Genomic DNA, 24,785 nt, shown 5'->3' with positions numbered 1-24,785 from the left:
AAGGTTTTAACAACCTTTTTTATTAAAGAAAAATCTAAACATAATTGTACTTTCTTGTACTAACAAAATGATCCAAAACTCGTGGTAAGGCAACTAAACAGAAACAGTTCAATTTAAGACGCAAAAAGTATTCAAAGACTATACAATTTAAATATACACTAAGCTGGTTCTATAACTCTAACTAGGGCGTGAAAACAAATATGTCGACAGCGAATAAAATTACAACGATTAAAGCTAGCAGGGACTAAACGTAGCGTGCTCCAGAAGCTTGCTGTCTTACAATCTAAAATACCAGAAGCATGATCTGTCTAACAATCCTAAAACCTCAGTTTATATAACAGCTAACTCTCATTTACATTCTGTTGAGTAAACGAAAGAATGTATAATAAAAGCTGAAATTATAAATAACTAGTTAATTTAAATAATAACCTTAAAACACGATAAACTAAATGGACTGCACATGAAGACTGGATGATTTTTCTTACAAATTATACTCACTGATCTGGGTGGTTTTACTAAAATTATCACTCTTTAATCAAGACTATATAGAAAATGCAGACCTACGTAACAGATAAATTTATTCACTTTGCTACAACAACACAATTAGAATTATACAAGGTTAAAACCTTACTTAATTAATGGGTGAAATAATTCCATCCGTCGGCAATGTTTTCTTTCACATATAATATTACATAACAGTTATGGTCTGCAAACCGAAAGCAAACGAAGTTAATTCACTCTGTTCTTATTAAAGATAACAGCTCATTTAATTTCAAAACTTGCTGACCCAATTAGTAATGCATACATCTGGACTTCATTATGAGAAATAACTACATTATATTACATGCTGGTAAATTTAACTGGATAATGAGACACCAACATAAAACAAAGGCAAAAACACAAATTAAGGTAAATAAAAATGCTAGAAAATTACACAAACGGAACAAACTAAAGCAAAATAATGTCTAAAAAAGTGAGGAACATATAAGCGAAAAACAAATGTTTGAATTATATCTGCAACCTTAAGACGTTCCCCCCCCCCCCCCCCACGGAAAAAAAAAAAAAATCTGCAAGGATGAAAAACGACCACTTTCGCTTTCATCCGCAAAAATTCTCAGGGTCTTGTGTAAAGGAAGACGAATGTTTCTGTGAAAATTTTACCTTTATAAAACTAAATCATGAAAAATTCCAAGAAATGTCACGAATAAACAATCCGAGGCTTTTCTAGAAACGCGCTGTATTTCTGTTTGAAAACTTACGGGGGGAATTTATTTGATTATTATGATTTAAGGAATACTTCATCCTCAAAATAACACTCAAAAATATTATTCTATAACAACATCTGGACATTACGAAAGAGATTATATTTCTTTTTGATAAATTACATCAAAATATAGCATTTCCACCAAGCAGGGTGCACACAGGCTTTATTTCCTTACATATTTATCCAACGCATAACCTTCTAGCTACAAAACTTTTTTAAATAACAGAGAATTTCAAGAATACGTTTTCAAAATGGTAAAAATTTTTCGTAAAAATAGAAATTTTAAAGAAGAAAGGAGTTACTACACCGTTAGTAATACGAAAATACATCTAGAAATTAAAGAAATGACAGTACAGCTAGCTAGCAGCTGGAAAATTTGTTGTTCGAGTCCAGCCGAAGGCATTCTCGCGTTTTGCTAGGATTGATCTAATAAGGTTTTACAGATAGATATACGTCAACTTAATTTTTATTCATTCGCCGTACAGTAAATATTCCAAACATTATTTTAAAATATTAAATAGGCTTTATTAAGTTAAAAACAAAAACTGCCCATACTGCAATTTAAACTCTGAAGGGATACTCCAAATTTAATGACTTGGGCCTTTTCCATATGCCTATGATAGACGTAATTCAAGATATCTGAGAATAAATTTTGGAGAAAGTTGTAAGGAATTATGGCATCCCCCCAAGCGTGCTTTTGGAGTGTTATTGATAATATGTCCAACTAGCAAACACATACAAGCGTGGTTCGAATTCTGCCGAGGGCATAACTGATTTTTCTTGTTCTTTGTGAAAAATTTAATGTTTTTACATCTGCACCCAAACTAAAATGTGATGGGCGATAATTTGTCTTCACTGGAATTTACTTGAATAAAAAATTCACCTGCATCCTTCCGCACATACTCTCATGGCGTAAGTGGTACCACGTTCACCTAGCAGTTGGAAGATTCGTGGTTAGAATCCCGGCGAGAGCATATGTGATTATTTTTATGTTCCCTGCCTTCCCCTCCCCTTTCCCCAACAAAACTAATGTCTCGTTAATGCTCGAAATTCGTTAATGTGCACATTACCTAGCTAATCTGCAGGTTAACCGATTTGCTCCGTTAAAGTGCGGAATCAAGAGTTTTTCGGGTTCTACCAAGCTAATGTGCACATTAATGGCTTCCGTGCCGTTAAAGCTCAAAAGTTTGTTTCTCTCATTTCCTTTCCTTCTTCCTTCTTGATTGTATTAACTTGATTCTTTAGATAACGGATCACCCTAGTTAATCTGCAGATTAAGTAGATAATCTGCACAATACCTAATTTCCGCACTTTTTTGGTAATGCAAGCACAAAGCAGAAATCTCGTTCACGTAAAACAGTTTTCAAATATATAATGTTAAATTTTACTTTTACAGAATGTTTACCATTTACAGTGAAAAAATTCGTTCTCATAAAATTCTCTGTATTATATATATATATATATAAAACACCCAGCCTCCTGCAATTTAAAGTACACCTTTACAACCAATCTTTAAGGAAATAATGTTTACAGCTATTTTTCCTAAAGCATCTCGTACACTTATCCACCTTCAAAATCACTTTTGAGATTACAAGCTTAGCTATTCTCATAAATTAAATCTTCAATCCACCTTCAATAAAAAGTTCAAGAATTTTATTTATTTCTCTAGCTTAAATGGGCTATAAAAGAAAACTCAGTTTGTAGCTTTAATATTTTCTGTTTGCAGCTGCTTCAGCAATAAAATAAACATTTTGGCACATATGTTAGCTACATTATATATGAAGCCCTCTCCAGACTAGTGGCTGATGGAAAAATTGATTTTGTCTACAATTCGAAATTCAAGATGGGGACCAGCTGGTTACAAACGGCCTTTGTGGAAAAGGCTATTCTCGGAAATATCTCAATTCAAGAGCAAGAAATTCCTCTTCGCGAACTCCCAACAATAGTCTCATCATAGCTTCAAATACTCATGAATAACACAACTTTAACGCTTCTGAGCCAACCGTATTAGTACTACAATGGTTAGGCTATCAGGCATCTTGTTGAAATACCTTACAAGGTTACAGTGATTTTTAGAAAACTGACGTGCTAAAAAAACGGAAAACATACAATATAATGACAAAAACACCAATTTAACAGAAATAATTATCTAAATGAATAAATTCCATTTAACCATAAGAAAGGAAAAAATTATCAGATAAATGTCCAGCAAGTGGACATTTATCTGATAATTTATTAGTAAAAAGAGAAACATTATTACCAAGTCAGTCTAATGCATTACATAAACATATAATTATTTAAAAAAGAAACATTAAGTTACACTAATTTATCATAAATATAAGTATACATATTTTCCTTTTCTATTTCCAAAAGAGCCTTTATAACACAATTTCTGATTGTATATTGATAAATAATAAAATAGAACACAAATCGAACGTCTCTATAGCAGGTACTATACTACCAGGGAATGTCCGCTAATTGGAAGTGAACTAGTGACCTATTTCAAGAACTGTCCGTTAATGGAGCGTCTCGATTCTAACGGGTTTTAAGATAAATTAATTTTAGTTCCATGAAATGCAACAGTTATGAAGCATATTAATAGTTATACAACTAAATTATTAAAAAAAACCGAGAGGAGGGGGGGAAAAAGAAAGAAATTGTAGTGACATTACAGCCTTTGAAGGTGCAAACGTAAGAAGTCGATTATATCTCTGCCGGGATTCGAACCACTCTTCTTGCAGTTGCCAGCAAGACGAGCTACTAACTACACCACAACATCACACATGGGGAAAAGCGGTAATTTCTTACAACATTTCTTATTTAATGTATTCATCCAGTGATTTATTTTTACTATTTTCAAAGAAAGCGCAACCATGCGCGTGAACGATAATATTATGCATTTGCGTATTCTTAAAAGAGTTAAAGAGAAAGGAAAATGTTATGTTAACTGCAACGGAGAAAACTTACCTTATTATCCTTTCTTCGAATGTATGTGTAGCATCTTTGTTTGTAAGATATATTTCTATCCTAGTGGGAAGAAAGACAAAGAAATGCAATTAGAATATGTAATAATACTGCAAAATAATACATAGTAGTCTCTACATATAATAAAACAAAGAGTCTGTCTGTGTGTGTGTGCGTCTGTCTTTCGTTCGCGCTGCGCGTAAGCTAATAGACCCACGGCTACAAAATTTGGTACATAGGTGCATGTAGACAAGAGCCAGTGCACCTCGAAGCGTTTTTTTCGAAATTCGAATTGGAATGTTTTTTATTTTATGTTTTGTGACGAAATCGCGTCATTCTGAGACATAATGGGCTATAGGAAAGCGAGATTTTACTCTACACACTCCATTTTCACATCGACATGAAACGTAGGCACTTAGCTATTTTACAAACTTAAAATAAATTTCGTGTTTCAATAAATCGATTAAATACGAATTTATTTAACAAAGGGAACTTACACCTTTTCAACGGGATATTTTCTAAAAAGGTTTATTTTTAAAAATGTGCAGTTTATTTTTCTTTGATTTTTGGACACGTTAAACTATCATCCTTGCGACTACTTTTATAAAAAGAATTTTGGAAAAATAATAATACTTTGTATTTTTAAAAATTTTTTAAATGAAGCTTCCGAGTACACTTCTCACATCTCACATCTTTAAAAATGTGATCTTGGCATCAATTTTCCTGTCTTATTGTTGTTGATAGATTTTTGATGAAATCGCATCATTTTGAAGTTTCATTCTTTCAGAAATATGGGTTTGGCAACAATTTTTCATCGTATTTCTTATGTCAATGTTTTTAAGAGGTTGGCATATTTCATTGTCATTTTTATATACATATATAATACATTTTTATTGATTTTTTTTAACAAAGTTGTTCTGTAGAGTAAAATTCTACGCGGAATTTTATGTTTTTTGAGTTGCTTTCATGTTATTTTTTGCTTATTTCACTGTTTGTAAGATATTGAAAAGTTTTTCATCATTTTTTTTTCCTTCAACGGAAAGTTGGTTATTAAGGGATATAGCTTATTTCATTGTAATTTTTTCTCTTGAAAATATAAGATAAAATATCAATAATTATACTTTGCTTTTCAGAATTTTTTGTTTTTTGTATCCTTTTATGTTATTTCTTGCTCATGTCACTGATTTTAAGATATTGAAAAGTTTTGAGTGATTTTTTTAGGAAACAAAGATCTTAACCTCCTTTATACCATTTGAGTTCATAACATTTTGCAAAGGGAAGTTGCTTAATTTATTTATTAGGATAATTAATATTTGTATTAAGGGATATTGCTTATTTCATTGTAATTTTGTTATACGTAATAACTTTTTTTTATGAAGTTGTTCTGCAGAGTAAAATTCTACGCAGTTTTTAAATTTAACGTTTGGTGTTCCCTTCAGCCATTTTTCCGGTACATTTAAAAGCCAGACGAAGGCTGACAGCGAAGCTGCTCGTATATTACATACGGTACGCATCAACAGAATGAAAGCGAAATCCAAAAAGGGTATGCATATCCATTCTCATTTTCTCCCATTTTTCGTTACTACAGCAGAAATAAAAATTCAAAAGGAAATAAAAGAAAGGAAAATTTTACAGAGGAATGAAAAATCAAGTCGGGGATTTGTTGTAAAGTTTAAAAACTTTTAAAAAGGAAGAATAAAGAAACTATTGCTAACAAGTCAGTTTCCTTCCATGTTCCATAAATATTTTAAATTACTAATATTACTACATGATGAATCTACGATGTGACAGATTAATTTTCGCCAGAATTTCTGAAATACAAATGCTTCGCAACTTCCCTGCGTCATTCATACAGATGAAAAAATGTGAAAGATATTACATGCAGATAACTGAGGCATAAATCTTCAATAAATCAAAAGTTAAACTTCCTATCAAAAATAAAATCTGCAATGCAGACTTTATCAACTACAGTTTGTTACTTTATAATACGCTGATCCCACTCATTCAGTTAAAATGCATTTCAGGGTTATTTTCTCGCCCTGTTTATGTCGTAACCATGGTAACACCAGGTGCGACAACTCGCAAGTTCTTTGAACTGTTTTTTTCCCCACTTTATTGAGTTTCAAGGTGTTTTCCTTCGTGTAAAGCCTGCGAATGAAGGCCGACTTCAACTGCAGTATCAAACGAAGTGGAGGAAAAAAAGTACTGTGCTATAATGACGCTACATTAACACAGAGGGACGTGCAACGGAAACGCTTCAAAATGCATATTTGAAAGTAACGAACTATAATAGCTAATGAAAGATTTGATGTTTCTGGCGTTTTTAAATCCATTCTCTACCGACTTTTATCCACTCAGTCTATCAGGTTCAATTGTTCCGTCTTACTTTCTTCGGGAACATGCAAGGACCTGACTCGGAACAGAGAGCTTACTAAAGCTATGTTCAATAACTGTGGGAAGTAGACAGGATACACAAGAAGGGTATACAAAACCCTTTGTTTTTCTCTCTTTACAATAATTTCCGTACTTCGGAATACAAAGACAAACTACTTGTGGTCTAAACGTAAGAATATAAAAATATTTAACTAAACTCTAACTTAACTTTGGAATAATAAACGTGGAAGATTGGCCTTATATTAACAGGAAGCCGTATGTAGTACAGAGAACTGTGAACACTACAATACGTTTAAAAATTATCACGAGGATTAAACCTCTGGCCTGGAAGGCAACCAGCAACTGAGTAAAACTTCTAAGGTAAGCGCCCTGCTTCGACTAACTCCATCCTCTCTCTCGCTTGGCAAAAAGCCACAACTTAAGTACTTGGCGTTCGCCAGACAAATTTTGCATAAATAAGTTAACGCTTTTAATTCTGGCCGGAAGTAGAAAATAAGAAGTGATAGTAAAGATTTAAAATAAAATAAACGTTAGTAAAACTTAAGATCCTTACATACTTCCCGCCAGAGTTAATTAGTTTTAAACTGAGGTCTAAAACGACCTTGTTGAAAACTTTTAGCTCTAGAATCTAACGCGAGGCCAATCTTTTACAAACATTTTTCGCTAGAAACTAGAAATTTAAAAGAAAGAAACTTGTTTTTACAATAGCAGCTCCCAGGACACACAAATTTTTCATCTGTACTGCATCTAAACAGGAGCTTTTATTCAAATCTGGTTCCTTCCAGAGATCTGGAAGGAAAACTAGTTCAATGAAATGTTACACAATGAAATGGCAAGTAATATGTATAATTATATTTCTCTTAACATTCTTATTTCATTCATGACTATTTTAATTATCTCTCCCCGTGCTCTCTGACATGTGTTGTAAAAGAACACCAAACACGAATGTGTTTATGTCTATGTGTTCAACACTTCCTCCTAAAATCAAAGCACTAATGTGTTAAAAATTCAACATACCAAGACCTCGTAACACACCCTAACTTCAACTCTAAGCCCTGAGGTACTATTCTGAAAGTGGCTAACTCTGAAGTGTAGCGTCAGAGAGCCTAACTACATTCATTCAACCTTTAACACATATTCACCATGATTTAGTCTTTTTTACAGTCACACGAATAAAAAAAAAAAATTAACATTACTTTCACTTTTACCATATCACGGTATTTCTTAACATTTGAAATAACAGTTCACATTGTATATAAGAACATATTAACATGCCGTTAATTTTACGCATTTGACAACATACATTAGTAGTACATTGTTAACTTCTATTCTTTTCAAAGCAAGCGCCAATTTTTCTACATTGAAATACTACATTTCAAAAAGTCTTTCAGACTAAAACTTCTTTCTTGCCAGAAAGTTTTAAATAAAATTTATACAATAACTTTTACAATATTTAAGTCTTTACACATCGCTATTATACGTCAACTTTAGTTTTACACGCGAGTAATTGAAAAACATAATACCAAAATCGGTAACAACTCATTTCTCGCCCTTTTGGCGATAAAGGTAGACCTCGCATGAGGTAAAACTTCTTGAAATCTGCCACTTGCAGTAAGAATGAAAGATTAACTTAAGTTTGCAAAGTAAGATAAAATTTTACTTATCTTTGTGATATTCGGACATTCTTTTCTGAGCCCAGTCCTGGAAAGTAGCGTAGATTGTTGTTTGATTTATCCTCCTTCGTGTGCATGCTCGCCCTTCAGTGCCTTCCTCTAGAAGCTTTCTTTTTTTTCCAGTTCGGTCACCCTTGAATACCTTCTTTTTCGCCTCTGCCTGTGGTCTTGGCCGTTTGATGGCAGCTGGTCTTGGCGGAACCGGGAAACTTCTTTCGTGTTCCTGCTTGGACCTCGTTGCTGGCCGTTCAAATTTTCCTTGTAACTTTTCCTCCGCCGCTGGTGGCCCTTCCGCAGTTCGGCGACATTTGCTGCGGAGAGTCCTGTCGGATGAGTAGATCTTCCGTTTTAGAGCCGGGTTATATTTGCCGTCATTTCTCCTGGCTCTCTTTGCATACGGCGTCCTTCTCCCTTCTTCATTGTGGGGGTATTCGTGAGCTTCGGTGGAACGGCTTCTTTTTCTTGTTACCTTCAATGTTCGCGCGGGGAAACTTTCTTTTCACTTGCTCCTGCCTCTTAATGGCTTGCCCTTGTACTTGTCGTTGTTCCACCTCTGGAGCTTGTGCCTGCAGTGTCTGCCGTGCCGGATCCTGCAAAAGATCTGTAAATATTTGCATTTTATTACGATCATAGTAGGGTTTGATTTGATCAATGTTTGCGGAGCAGGTTTCACCATTTCTATCTTTTAACACCACTACAGCGTGAGTTATTTTTTCTATGATATATGGTCCTTCAAATCGTGGAAAAAATTTGGCAGTTTTATCTTCTGGTGCTGAAGAAAGGGAATGCTTAATTTTTAATACTTCATCCCCTACTTTATAAGTTACTCCCCGTCGTTTCAAGTCATAATATAGCTTTTGTTTTCTTTGTGCTACTTCAGTATTCTTTTTTGCTTCTTTAATTAGTTTTTCTATATCACTCATTTTAAATTCTGGGGCTCTTTGTTGCACATAAAATAATTTATCTAACGGCGTTATAATCTTTCTGCCTAAAAATAACTCAGCAGGAGTTTTGCCCGTTGTATCATGTTTTGCGGTCCTAAGGGCGAAAGCAAATTCATTGACATAGTTATCCCAGCTTTTATGAAAATTTTTAACATAACTACGGATAATTTTCACTATATTTCTATTGACCCGTTCCGCTATATTTGATTGCGGCCGATACGGGACCATTTTTAAATGACGTATGCCCAGTTTTTGGCACATGTCTTCAAAGACATTACTTACAAATTGAGGACCATTATCCGATATAACTTTTAGGGGCGCCCCGTATTTTAAAATATATTTATTTAAAATAGAATCAGTAACTAATTTCGCGGAGGCTCGTTTTAAGGGAACAATTTCGGTCCACTTACTAAAATGATCAACCATAACAAGGAGATAGCGACTTTTATTTAACTGACATTTTGGGAAAGGGCCCAATAAATCGATGGCAATTATTTCATTTGGAAATTCGGATTTAATACTATTTAGAAACCCGGCCGGGCGGAAATTAATATAATTAACTGCTTGACATGTTGGGCAGGACTGGACATACGCCCTTGTTAACTTTTGCAGTTCAGGAAAGTAGACTGCCTCGCGTACGCGTTGGATAGTTTTTCGAATACCAGCATGAGAAGCTAAAGGGCTGTCATGGAGCTCCTGCAGGATATTTAATCTAAGACTAGCTGGGATAACAGGTCGAAATTCGTTGTTGGAATTCGTAGTTTTTGTATAGAATAATAGACCATCTATTAGTTCGTAATGGGCCGCCCTATTTCTTATCGCCACAATATCTTGGTGGCTAAAATTTTCAGGATCCTTTAAATACTCATAAATGCTTCCAAACTCAGGATCCTTACCCAGTTCGGTTATTACAGTTTCTCGGGAAGTTATTGTACAGGCTGTGAGCATTGCCACCTTTACGGTATTACCTTCTTCATCTATTTTATTTCTGGATAGGGCATCTGCTACGATATTTTCCTTTCCGGGGGTATGCTTGATTACCAGATTATATTCTTGTAGCTTGAGTGCCCATCTTATTAACCTTGGGGATAAGTTTTCCCCTGAGTACAATCTAGTTACCGCCGCATGATCAGAGTACACTGTTATTGGCGCCTTTCCAAAATAGACTCGGAACTTTTGCACTGCTAACAGAACTGCAAGTGCCTCTCTCTCGGTCGCGGAATAGTTTCTTTGTGTTTGATTTAAAGTTCGGCTAAAAAATGCCATGGGCTGCTGATTTTGCGAAAGTACCGCTCCTACCGCATAATCCGAAGCATCCGCTGAAATTTCTAAATTCTCATCCTTTTCAGGAAATTTCAACACAGGGGCTTGCGTTAATGCTTGTTTTAATTTTTCGAAAGCACTATTGGCTTCGGCCGTCCACGAGAATCTTGCCTTTTTCCTTTTTAATTTTAACAATGGCTCGGCAATAGCTGCAAAATCTTTTATAAAGGACCTATAATATGAACAAAGTCTAGAAAAGAAGAGAGCTTCTTCGCCGTGTTTGGAGTCGGATACTTTTGTACAGCGATTATTTTTGATTCGTCTGTCTCGATTCCCTTCTGAGATATTTTGTAATCTAAATATTTTAATTCAAAGGCGGCAAATTTGCACTTTTCGACATTAACTTTTAGACCGGCCTCATTTAGTAAAGAAAACACCTGTCTTAAATCCTGTTCATGTTGGTCGAGATTATCACTAGTAATAATGATATCGTCTAAATAGATAAATGTGGACTTTCCAGGAACAGGTCTTAACACAATGTCCATACATCGCTGAAATGTTGCCGGCGTCCCTGAAAGGCCAAACGGCATACGCAAAAATGCATAAGTGCCAGATTTGGTTATAAAAGCAGTCTTAGGCACGTCCTCAGGCCTAACCCCTATTTGAAAATAACCAGTCGTTAAGTCTAAAGTCGTCATATATTTGGTGGATGTTATGTTCTTTAGAATTTCTTCAATAATAGGTAACGGATATACCGGATATTTAGTTACGGAGTTTAATTTACGGTAGTCAATTGCGAATCTCCACATTTTTGGATGTGTCAAAGGATAGTCATTATTTTTCTTACATAAAACCACCGGGCTAGCATAACTACTTGAGATGGGCGTTATGATCGTTTTACGTAGCATATCGGTGATATGCCATTCTATAGTGTTTTCCTTATTCTTATCATACCGGTATGCTTTGTGGCGAACTGGCATTGAATCTCCGGTGTCAATACTATGGTTAGTAACCTGAGTAAATCCTGGAATATCACTAAATAACGAAGAAAATTCACTTACCACTTGTCGGATTCTTCCTTGCTCGTCATTAGGCAGGTGGTCAAGATTTAACATCGGCGGTTCAGCCTTTTCTCCACGAACTGGTTACATTGTCAGCTTAAGGGACGCTTCATTAAAATCCAGCGTTGCTTGTGCCTCTGAAAGAAAATCTATTCCCAAAATAATATGTGCTTGCAGATTCTTTACTATGAAAAACATCACCTTTACTTGTTCGTCCTTGATACGGACATACAGCGGTAATTTACCTATACACTTACATTTTTCTCCTTGCGCCGCTAACACTGTCGTATTATCCGAATTATATATGCGGTATTTCCGAAAATACTTCCTAAAAAAATCTTCTGCCACACAGGAACACTGCGCGCCTGTATCCAGGAGTGCGGTGGCTGGGATATTATTCACCAACGCTTCAATCTTCGGAAGAGTCAAATTTTTCACCATTACTGTATTTAACTTGAAGGAAGAAGGGTTTTCATGGCCTTCGGATTTCCGCACCCTCCCGTCAGCAGAAATCCGTTTTAGTTTAAATTATTTTTCCTTTCGGTGCTTTCCTTCTTTCTCCACTAGCCTTGAGACTTTTTTCCTGGGTTGCTATTGAACTGTCGACGTTCGCCGGCTGTTTTTGAATGCTCGGGTTTCCTTGCCCACTGATTCGCTTTGCTTCCGTAGCCGTGTACTTGAGTTTGCTGTAGTCTTGGCGCACCAAATTGGTTTCGCTCTTGATATTGGCGTCTTCTTTCAATGTCCGCCGTTCTTCTACTTTCAAACTGGATTGCTAGCTCAAATAACTTTTCCAGTGTAGTCGGATTTCTTAATTCAATAAAGTCTTGTACTTGGGGCAGTAACCTCGGCAAAATCACTTGAATTATCTCAGGATCCGGACGGTTTCCATACAAGAGTTTGAAGACGTGAATTTTTCTTAAAATAAAGCTTGAGAGATTTTCGATTCTTTGCTGATATATACTAAAAAGTTCCGTTTCTAATTTCGCACGATCCCTTACAACAGGGAAGGCTTTTACTAGGGCAGTCTTGAAATTCTCGTAAGTATAGGTGGGACTTCCTGCTTGACCCAAGAGACTTCTGCCTATACACTTGAACCAGTTAAGCGCTTGGCCCCTCAAAGCGCTGGTAGCTAAGGTAACTTTTTGAAATTCGTGCACGGGGTAGAGCATGAAGTGGTCATCCAATTTTTCCAAAAAACTGGTTACCGGTGAGTTTCCATTAAATGTTGCCTCTGGTTTCATCGAAGCGCGCATGGTCTGGACGATGTAACCAAATCCTTCCAGGGCGGCAGCTGGCATTTCTGGATTCGGAGCCGCTTCTGCAGGCAGCCCAGGTTCTTCTTGAAACTCGGCCATGGTTATTCTTCTTCGTTGGGCGCCACTATCAGGTTCAATTGTTCCGTCTTACTTTCTTCGGGAACATGCAAGGACCTGACTCGGAACAGAGAGCTTACTAAAGCTATGTTCAATAACTGTGGGAAGTAGACAGGATACACAAGAAGGGTATACAAAACCCTTTATTTTTCTCTATTTACAATAACTTCCGTACTTCGGAATACAAAGACCCACTACTTGTGGTCTAAACGTAAAAATATAAAAATAAAACTAAACTCTAATTTATTTTTAAAATAATAAACGTGGAAGATTGGCCTTATATTAACAGGAAGCCGTATGTAGTACAGAGAACTGTGAACACTACAATACGTTTAAAGTTATCAAGAGGATTAAACCTCTGGCCTGGAAGGCAACCAGCAACTGAGTAAAACTTCTAAGGTAAGCGGCCTGCTTCGACTAACTGCTTCCTCTCTCTCGCTTGGCAAAAAGCCACAACTTAAGTACTTGGCGTTCGCCAGACAAACTTTGCATAAATCAGTTAACGCTTATAATTCTGGCCGGAAGTAGAAAATAAGAAGTGATAGTAAAGATTTAAAATAAAATAAACGTTAGTAAAACTTAAGATCCTTACAAGTCTTTCGATTATCCCCCTCACCTCTTTTGAAGTTCGTTTATACGAACGGGAGAAAAATTACCACCAGATCACAAACCATCATCATAAAACAAAACTGGGTATGCAAAACAAATATAACAATATAATATAAAATAATATAATATACATATAATATAAAAATAGTAATAATATAATAACACGAACCTCATCTCCGGGATAACCCCGATAAATCGAGAGTTTACTATATATTCTTCCTTCTAAATCCCAGATGTCCAATTAAAATTGATCGAGATACCAAATCATAAAGGTAACATGTAATTCACTAGACATCCTTTCGAATTCAGTATTAAAATATAAATGTTTTTGATTTCCCATAAATCTAATAAATCCAAAGTTTAACCAAGTGAAATAAAAGAAATATGTGGATCGTGATCAACACAGCCACTGTTTGACCATAACTATCGTAAATAATCATTACATGCTAGGTAGTAGAATGCTTTTCAGAATAAGATCATAATATTCAGTAGAGATAGTAGTGTAGATTCAGTAGAGTTTGATCCCGGCTGCATTGTCTCTTACTTCAAAAGCAAACGTGTTCAACCTTCTAAAAACGTAGATTCTTGGTTATATAATCATAGCTACCAATACTGAAAACTTAAAAACCAGAGAAACCGGAAGGTTTTTAAGCTAAGCAACAACATCAGTTCAAATTAACTTCAAATTGATAGCTAGTGGTACTTTTTCGTCATGTAAATTAAATTCACATTATAAAGCACGATTCGGATTACTGGACTACTTACAATACCATTCTGATGTAAATTACTGGGTCACACGAAATATTCTGCGATTTTTTTCTGATAAATGCAAATGAAGCAGTACAAAAACATAAGAAAATTTGAGTTCACATACGCTTTATTTTGTATTATGACCTATTGTCATTTCAATAGCAACCGGAAAATTTCTTTTTCAAAAAAGTCACTTGTTTTATTCGTCAAGCAGTTACAGCAATGTTGTTTAACAGCCTTCAAAGAAACGAACTCCAGGCCGTCCAGATAATTTCGAAAAGACATGAAGAGATGAAATTCCGAGACAGGAAGGTCTAGTGAATATGGAGGGAGGGGAAGCGCAAAACATTCCAGCCGTATTCAGCAAGTTTTACCTGACATTCATGGAAGTGTGGAGCTCAGCATTGTACAGACAACACTGAAGGAGGGGGGGGGGAACTGTCAAAACAACACCTCAACGATTAATCCGTTCTAGGTACTTTGCTTAGACTTCTGCTTTTAAAGCTGATATTTGGGAACAGTATTTATTGCCTTATTTCGTGGCAATTTATTGCCTTATTCTGGTGGCAATAATTCATAAGAAACTTTCTTTTTAGTCCTAGCATACACAAAGCATTACTTTTTTGGGGATGCAACCTCCCTCTCTATATTATTAAAAGATGTTCACTTAGTTTATCATATAATCCATTCTTGTATAGCATCCATTTCTGACCTCCAGTTATGAGCTATTTCGATAAAGAAGCTTTTCTGTTTTGATTCATCAAAGAATCTCATGCTGAAAGTCGAGCAAACATATTCTTCTCTGTTAAAGTACGAGGTACCCATAGCGTCGTAATGGCTAACATAATCTGTCTTATTCAAATGATCATGTGCTGCATTTTTATAATACACTGGTGAAAGAAATTAAGAGAATTTTCATATTTGATCTACGATCTCCAGAACTACTGGACAGATTTTAATAAAATTTGGTGTGGACATAGGATGATATAATACAAACAAAATAAACATTCAACAGTTACAATAGACACACATGTCGGAGTGTAACACTCATGGGAGTCTGAAGGTCTCAAAGAGCGGTTGCAGAAGACATAAAAGAAATAGGTTAATAGTTAATAGGGGGTATAGGCTCTTACAGCCATCCAGGCTTCGCAGCGTGATGCCATACTGGAAATAAGGCAGTTGATCTGTGCCTGTGGTAACTGATCCCACTCATTCAGCAACGCAGTTTTCAGTTCCTGGATGGTTCTCGGAGAGGGTTGCGAGTTGAAATTGCCCTCCCCAGAGAGTCCCAGACATGTTCTATAGGGTTGAGGTCTGGAGACCTGGCCGGCCAATCCATCCAGCGAATATCCTCACTCTCGAGAAATTCGTCGACCAGGAAAGCTCTATGTGGCCTCGCGTTATCGTCCTGTAAGATGAACTCGGAGCCCGCTGCACCCCCGGAAAAGGCGAAAATAGGGCTCCAAGACCTCATCCCTATACCTCACACTAGTCACAGAGCCTCTATCAAAGACGTGAAAAGATGAGCGGATATCCAACATGATGCCAGCCCAGAGCATTACACGCCATAATTGTTGATTTCGCGGACTTTGGAGGGTAAGTAGTGGGTCCCTGGCTCTCTCCATATGAAAGTACGGAGAGAATCGGTGTTTAGGCTAAAACGGAACTCGTCGGTGAACAGAACGGTCGGCCATTGCTCCCTACTCCAATCACTATTCTAATCGGACTCTCCTTTCCGTAGACGTGAGCAGGATGCAAACAGCCGGTCTTCTGGCAAACAACCCTCTCTCATTCAGTCTTTTGCAAACAGTCACCTTGTTACACGGGTTCCTGTGGCTGCATACAGGTCCCAAAAGAGCTGACAAGCTGTAGTCCCCTCTGTTACGCCTCGCTAAAATGGACAAATAGCGATCTTCTCTGGCCGTCGCGGCTCTTGGACGACCTTGCCCAGGCTTTCTCTCGATGGATCCAGTATCCGGGAACTGTTTGCATGGATTACACACGACGCTGGGCGTTAAATTAAATTCTATGCATATTTGGACTTGCGATTGGCCTGCGTCTAGCCTCGCCACAATTCACCACCTCATTCCATCATCTAAACGTTGGTGGTTACTTATTTTTACTGTTCCGATGGGAATTTAACCGTTTGCTGCAAGATAACACCAAGAAATTTGCCGAGGTGTGCTAGCAAACGCAATTCGTATTACGCTCCACGCGCTTACAAAGCCTGTTTTTCTGCTTGCTCCGCATACACACACTTGTACGCTTACATATTTGCCGTACAAGATTTGCATTTTTATCTAGAAGCACTAGCTTTTCCTTCAGTTCAGTTCTTTTCATGCAATTCGATAAAATATGCAAATTCTCTTAATTTATTTCACCAGTGTACTTAGGCTAATAAATCTTGAACTATATAACGTGGATTTTCAACGACAGCTTCATTAAACAGGTTCTTGCTTATACAGGATTCTCATCCAATCCGCCTTTTTATTTTTTATTTATTTATTTATTTATTTTAAATAAAACGTCATATATTAGAAAAATAAAATTTTGAGATTTCAATGTTACCACTGCACTGAAACAAAAATTGTGCTACAACATTTGCCAGAAATATGCATCATGAGCTGAAATGCAGTACTTAAAGAACCGCTTTCATCAAAGTCACTCTTTATCAACAGTAACACAATAATTAGAAGAAAAAGGCTATTCGATTTGAAAAACCGCCAAACTTCCTGATAACCAAATATATTAGAATTTAATTAGGTTGTAGAGATATTAGGTTATTTCGAAGCAGGAGACGTGAGAATGAGCAATGTCCTCGCAGGGACTCGAACCTCGGACCTCTCGAATACGCGCTGAGTGTTTTGGCCATTACACCATGAAGGCATGCTAAGAAGGCGGGAGAATACTTAATATACTTCCCTTTTAAAGGGCGACTGGGGATTAGGGGACCCAATCGCCAAATCCTGGGGGGTGGAGAATTATCATCCACCACCTTTTTTAGTTCGGGCACCACTGTACGGACATGAGGTTTTTTTTCTTTTTTTTTTTTTTAAAGCAAGGGAGATGAAAAATTAGCAATGCTCTCGCCGGGACTCGAACCACAGACCTCTCGAATACGCGTCGAGTGTGCTGGCCATTACACCACGAAGGCATACTGAGAAAGTAGGAGAACTACCTTATAAGGTATTCTAAATTTTATATTCTTCGATTAATTTCAATTTTTAATTCTCTTGCAAATTTACACTGAAAAAATGTAGAACAGTGAAATTTTATTTATCAAAATACTACTTTTAAACACCATGAACATAAAATTAATATACATAGTATTTTCATACATAAACTTAGAAATGTACATATACTGAAGTAAAATAAAATTAAGTACAAATATTAACTGATTAAACATTGCCTGAATCTTCGTATAACAGTCTACAAATGTCTACAGTAGATTAAGACAACTCCGATTAAATGAAATTTAATGAGAGCTAATAAAACTTTAATAAGCAAAATTATTTTGAAAATCGCCTGATGTGGGGGGATGCAATCTGCCTAATTTAAGTTTAATTCAATAAATTTTATTTATTGCTGGGAAACATTTTCTTTAGAAAAGGTTAAAAATTTAAAACTGGGAGATTTGATGATTTACCGAAGACCGGGAGATGCGATGAAAAACTGGGAGTCCAGCTGGGTAAAATAATACACTGTGTATTTGAATTAAATTTAATCAAATTATTTAGAATTTTAAAATTTTTATTTATTATAAGAGTGCATACAAAGCCTTTAATTTTTCTTTGGAATTTCTTTTCGAAGTGTGAACTTTTCCCGTTTATTTAATTAGAGACGGGAAATAATTGGTAAATAATAAATAAAGGTAGTTTTAAAAAATACTTCTTAAACTAAGAGTTCGTTGAAAAATTAATTGAACTGAATTTAACATGCAACTACAGAATAAAAACTTCTTGAAAAAGATTTAACTTTCCCGTAATTGAATCAGACGATAATAAAAACCATCGCAGATATCGCACAATTTTGAGTTATTTTACAGAATATTAAGCATATTCATATGCAAAAGTTTTATCTAAAATATTTATCACACTACACACAAATTAAAATTTTTGTTCATTTTCAAAATCTGCTCAAGTACTGAAGTATTTAAATTGCTAAAAGAACGAACTCATAATTATTTCGAAAATAAGAATAAGGAGAGAGGGAGAAAAATGAAAGGGGAGACGAAGAACATAACTACCTAAATAAAAAAAAACAATAATAATCACGAAAACAAAATTTAAGGCCCATTTTAAAGATTTAGCAATAAAAATAAACGTGCCACAAATATAAAAATTTGCTGACGTTATAAAATGGTATAAAGAAATAAAAATAACTTAAGAAGACGCAGACACACACACATTCGTGATCTAAGAAATAAACAACCAAGAAAAATTATCCTGGTACGTGTTGTGTGCAAGCAAAATCATATAAACTAAATATTCTCCATTTATTTTCCTCGAAATACGGTAATATCGGCTTTCATCTGGGAAATGCAAAGGCGAAGGGAGAAAGAAGAAACTTTTGCAAATTAAGCTTCGACAACAAGAGAATTGAGATTCTAAAGTAAAATGTAAAAGCTTTGATGCAGACACAAATTTAGGTAAAAGGAGAGGGAAGTCAATTTAGATAAAGAAGTTTTATGATCGTAATGATGGCGTATTGCTTTTACGCGACATTCTTTATGAAGAATAGCGGTTTAACGCCAGAAAGAAATGGAGAGTACTTGCTAGAAAACATGTCGCTGGTTTTTGAAATCCGCAAGAAATTTGTATTCATTAAACAAATAAATATAAAAAAAATTCAATTTGAAAACTTCAGATTACAATTTACAACTCAAAGAAGAGTTTACGTTTAAAAGTAAGTAAATAAATAAAAATGCATATTAAAAAAGTGTAAAACAAAACGTGTCCGGGATAGGAATGAGATAACTATATCCGTTAGCTTGTAGAGAGATTAAGTATTTATATAAGCAGGAAACATGAAAAATGTGCAGTGTCTCGCCAGGATTAGAACTCCATTGTTAGCCGTACGTGATTGCCAATTACACTACGAAGGCACGCAGTAAACTGGGAGAAAATACATCATAAACTTTGAGTCAATAAAAATAAATATGTAAGTTTTTAAGTTGTCGTGGTATCAGAGATTAATTTCCTTCAAAACAGAAGTTCCAGTTAAAAACATTTAGTGCAGTGAGAATGCGTTTAGAAACATTGGTAAAATGACACTTTATTTAACTTCAGTTATAAAGAAAAAAATAACACGGTTTCCTAATTGTCACGGCGTAAAAAGCTAAACAGCTGTGTTTAAGATTTTTGAGTTATAAAATAACATGAAAAGCACGACATGCTAAAGTCACTCATAATGTTGATAAAGAGATCCGAAAAGAAACAAGCAAGTCATTAAAATATTAAACCGAAATTCCTCAGAAGAAGCCAGATATTTCTATCCGCCAAGCTGCTCAAAAATTGGAGCTATCAAAGTCAATTAACTGTTCTCAATTCAAAATTTAAAATTAAGGGTTAAAATTTTATACACAAAAGAAAGCTTCACAATTCAAAAAAGGTCAAGAAATATGAGAATTGACGACAGACTTAAAATTTTGAGAACTAACACTATCGGGAACATATGGATTTTTTTATCTTAATCCCCAAAATGGGACTAATTCAACATTCCGTAATTCCCTGTGCACTTTAGAAGAAAGAATCCCATAAAATTCTCAAGAAAATGAGTAGTATGTCAGGCCATAGAGGATGACGATAATTTTTCGAAATCAGCCTTTTTCGTAGAAATGTATATATGGATCCGGTTATTTAAATCAAATGCATTAGAAATGGTTTGATCTTTGTTAACAAATCGCACCGAGATTAATATACAGTGGAACCTCTAGATACGAGTTTAATTCGTTCCAGCATTGAGCTCGTATAGCGAATTACTCGTATCTAGAAACAAACTTCCCCACTGAAAATAATGGAAATCCAGTTAATCCGTTCCGCGCCCCCAAAAGTATTAACATAAAAATCAATTTTTCTAATAAATAACATTGGTAAATAATATAACCGTAGTTTATGATAGCTTCCGACACCGACCTTTTAACTGCTTGACGTTAATCCACACCAACAACAGCTTCCAGGAGTTTTGGACCGTGCTTGGAAGTAACGGTAACTCCTTTGGCTACATCAAGTTCCTTAATTTCTTTCTTCTTCAGAATAGTGTAGATCGTCGATGTCGAAACGCCGTAAGAATGACTTTCTCATTTTTCTTTGCAGTACCATCTAAGGTAACAATCTTCTTGGGAGGCATCATGAAATAATTAATTTCATCTTAAATGTAATAAACAATTAACTCACAAGCGCACAAACACCTACTAGATCAGAGAACATCCGAGTGATCTGACGAGAACATTCCCCGAGTCGAGGTATCGCTCCGAAAATCCCCCGAAAGGTCATGGGGCAAAAAACATTTTTTTCCTTGATCACAATTCCTTTTTAAATATTGTTTTTTACAAATAAATTATTTTATTATTATTGTTACTGTGGAGGAGGTCTTATGTAAGTATATATATATAAATATATAAATCGTTTCTGTTTTATTTTTTAATAGCGGTATATAATAATTTTATAAATAAAAAATGAATCGAAACGCAGTATTCATCTTTAAGCAAAACAATAAACTTGTAACCCTTCTAAATTATTTTGACGAACTAGCCTTATATTTCTCTGAATTACGAATATTTCTTACAATATTTTTATATCTCTCTACCTTTTTTGATCTTCTTGTAAAAGTCTGTGCAATTTTCATCAAAATTTATTTTGGTGATTAACATACTCTTCAAGCTGAATCTTATCACTTAGTGATATATTGTTTAATGTAAACATATTCCTCATATATATATATATATCAATTTCCAATAATTTATGATCATTTTATTAATTAATAAAAAGGCTGTTTCAACTTAACTTCAAGAAAAGATTTCATTTAATATGATCCAGCTGTACCTTTCCATCTTCCCCCCCCCCATTTCTCCATATAAGTACGAGCAGTTTGATAAAATGGAACAATAACTTCTCGAAATTCAATTAATTTCGTATAATGATACTTCTCCATTCTCTCCTACTTTTCTAGAGTTTTTTTAACATTCATTGGAATAAAGTTATCCTCTGCCTTGCTCAATACTGAAGCTTTCGAGCATCAGTTGAAGCAATTACATCAAATACAAACGCAATTTGAGTTTCAACTGTTGTAATAACTTGTTGTAAATACTGAACCCTGAAGTGTTAATAAAATGTAACCAAGCATCGGCCACAGGATTTTTAAAGAAAAGTAACCATGGACACTTTTCTTGAGATTGAAAATAAGCCTTTAGTGGTAGAAACATTTGGAGTACCCTTTCAATGGCGGGAAGTAATGCTAGCCATCTTATTTGTGAATATCCTAGTATCATTGAAAATTCGATTTCTATGAAGTTACAGAAATTTTTCAATATGTCTAATCTAACAGTATATAGTATATCTCAGAAATGATCATTTCTCTATCAAATGGTAAAACATCAGGTGACTTTCTTGTAGTGTTATGGATAATATACACATCCGACTCTAACTCAACCATCCGACTCCAACCTAAGGTTTCATTTCAATTTCACGGAACATTTATTTTCTCCACGTCAATCAGCTTCACAAAGTTAGAATTCGGATTATTGGTACAAAGACCAATAACTTTTTCTCTTAAATAATTTTCCTCAAGACAGGTAGTTAAATAGTTGCTGATAATATCTAATGTTTCACCAGGTAAGGATTTAAAATCTAAAATTTTTACTTTAATTCCATAACTCTGGTCTATAAATCTAAGAAGTATTGGAAAAGGTTTTATATCCTTGTGATTGGACGCATCAGATTTGAAAAAAATAAATAAATAAATAAATAAATACATAAATAAAAATAAAATAATAATAATAATAAAATTTTTTTCAAATCACTGTGCGAAGCTCTTAAAGCATAAGGCATGAAAACATTTAGTATCACTGCTTAGGCCTTCGTTCGTGAACATGTAAATTTAGGCTGAAATGCCACTTGAAGCAGCCTGGGCGTACAATCCATAGACTATCTGGCACAAAATATGCCAAATAGTATGGTACGCAAAAGTACCTTCTACTGCAGTTAATTCTGCTTCCTTATCACCCATTTTCTCCTGCTTAAAGAAATTCTTTAATGAGAAGCTAGATGCAGCAGCAGAATTTGACATTTTATGCTTATTATAGTTTATGTGAAGTTTAATATCTGCTCGATCACCATAGCTTATTGAAAATTTTGAAGAACATGAATTTCATAGTACATCAGAATGGCTTATATATATATATATATTTTCAAACGGGTACTCCTTTTGTAGATCTTCATTAAATGTACAATTTATTTTTTTAAAACCCATTACTAAAAAATATCAACGATAAAATTAATTAATTAATTAAATTAAACTACAGTAAAACATACCCTTAACAGGTATGCAATGCACCGTTGATAAATAAAAAACATGTGTCGTTGCCAAACGGTATAAATATCGTTACATTTCATCGTTTCGGCAGATTTTTTTTAAAATTGTTTAACCTTTATGCAAAATCAAAATGACGATGGAGTAAAAATACGATCTAAACGTGAGAAAAGATAGATAATTTTAGACGGATATATCTACAATGAAATTTCAGCACATTATAAAAGAGTTATTTTGGGAAGCCGTGTTATAACGTGTAAGGGCATGATGCATACTAGCGCATGTAATGCACTGCTGAGCACATACATAATGCACCGTTGATAATTTAAAAAAATGTACATATATTAAAAATTCAAATCATAATCGAATTAATATATCAATTAAAAATTGCATTGTCTACAAGTGAAAATCTGAACTGTATTCGTGAGCTGTGAGTAAAAATTCCGAGTATATTGAGGGGTTGGGGAGAGAAAAATAGGAATGAGGAATAGAACTCTCCAAGTACAATTTTTCGAAAATAAACGCCAGATGGGGAATCGTTTATGCGGCCGGTATGGCGCGAGTCACTTAATTTACGCTCGTATTCTCAATTTGCAATCTACACTACTTAAATAAATATATGCATTTAAACTTTTACGTTTTCAAGCTACTGTTTTTTGGTTTATAAAACCATTCTATCCTCCGTCGCTTATTTAACTGAACTTGTTCGTGATGCCATTCTGAAAGTTTATTTATTCCAAATAAATCGGAAAATTGCTGTTGTAATCATTCAAAACGAAATGTGATATAAATAAGTAAGAATATAATTACTCGTGGAATAATGTTATATGATTCTTTGCTTTCAGGGGACTGACTTCATACAAAAGTTCATAATAACATTAAATAAAATTTCTACTTGAAGATGTTGCACATCTAATAACCACACTGGAAAACTTATGCAGCTGTTACGCTCCATGTAAAACCTGGAGTGAAAATGCCAAAAATAAACTATTTTAATTCATTTGTTTTCGCTTGATGCGAATTTTTCAATTATAAATCCTTCATTTCTGTCTCTCTTTTTTAAAAGGATAAACCGCTTATTTTAAATAAACTACTAAGCGGATACATAGTATTTTGAATAAACGGATACGACAGTACATATTCAGGAACGAATGCCAATATAAACATTAAAAAAATTCACCAGCAAATTCATAATTGTGTATGAACATTATGAAAACATTTCCTTTGCAGATAGATGCATGCGTAAGCTCGTTTCTAAATGATCAAATCAGCTTTTCTTCATTAAGTTTGGTAAGTAATAATAATAAAAACATAAAACCGTGCTTTTTACTTTCACATCTTGCAGCTTTTCAGTGCAAAGAGGGGGGAGAACAAAACTTAAAAACAAGAGGCGGGGGTAGAGAGAGAAAAAGAACATAAAGTCTCATAAAAGCACGTGTAAATAAAGAAGAAGAAAAAGCAATTTTATTTTTTCATTTCGGAGACTTTAAAAAAACAAACAAACAAAACAAAAAAAAAAAAAAAGGTTTAAACAAATTATTATTCCCACATTAAAAATTAATTCTAAGAATATTTTTTACGAAATCCATCAAAGGCTCATTAATTCATATTTTAAATTAACAGAATTATGGTCTTCTGTTGGCGGTAAACGAAGGGCAAACAAAAACGCAGACACCTTTTTTCGTATTAAAAATTTAAGAACTTTTTGGAAACGGTAATCTGCTTTCAGTATAAGATTAAATTAATTACGGATTTTAATTTTCCAATAGTTATTAATTAAAACAAGATAATTCATCAAAGCTGAAATCAAAATTCTGCCCACTCCATAAAATATTTTAATAAAAAATTCAAAATGTTCTAAATATCCAAAATTACACACTCCCGAAAAATAGCATTGACTGCAAAAATTTGTGACAAAATATATTAAAAGTAAATGCCTCATTGTAAAGACTCAGCGT

The 24,785-nt window shown here is 34.6% G+C and overlaps 1 protein-coding gene across 1 annotated transcript in view; it reads right to left on the bottom strand.

The window, feature by feature from the left end:
* LOC118183653 (fat-like cadherin-related tumor suppressor homolog) overlaps nt 1-24,785 on the bottom strand; it is a 1,041,784-nt gene that overhangs the window by 516,411 nt on the left and 500,588 nt on the right. Inside the window, exon 3 of the mRNA XM_085816972.1 lies at nt 4,232-4,291. The gene's annotated coding sequence lies outside the window, so the exon portion shown is untranslated. The remainder of the gene's footprint in view (nt 1-4,231; nt 4,292-24,785) is intronic.

The sequence above is a fragment of the Stegodyphus dumicola genome, chromosome 5 (genome assembly GCF_044657685.1).
Source record: "Stegodyphus dumicola isolate Sdum_Otavi_A_Nest chromosome 5, ASM4465768v1".
Classification (NCBI taxonomy): domain Eukaryota; kingdom Metazoa; phylum Arthropoda; class Arachnida; order Araneae; family Eresidae; genus Stegodyphus; species Stegodyphus dumicola.
The sequence above is the reverse complement of the archived record's forward strand: the minus strand, read 5'-3'. Positions and strand labels throughout refer to the sequence as shown.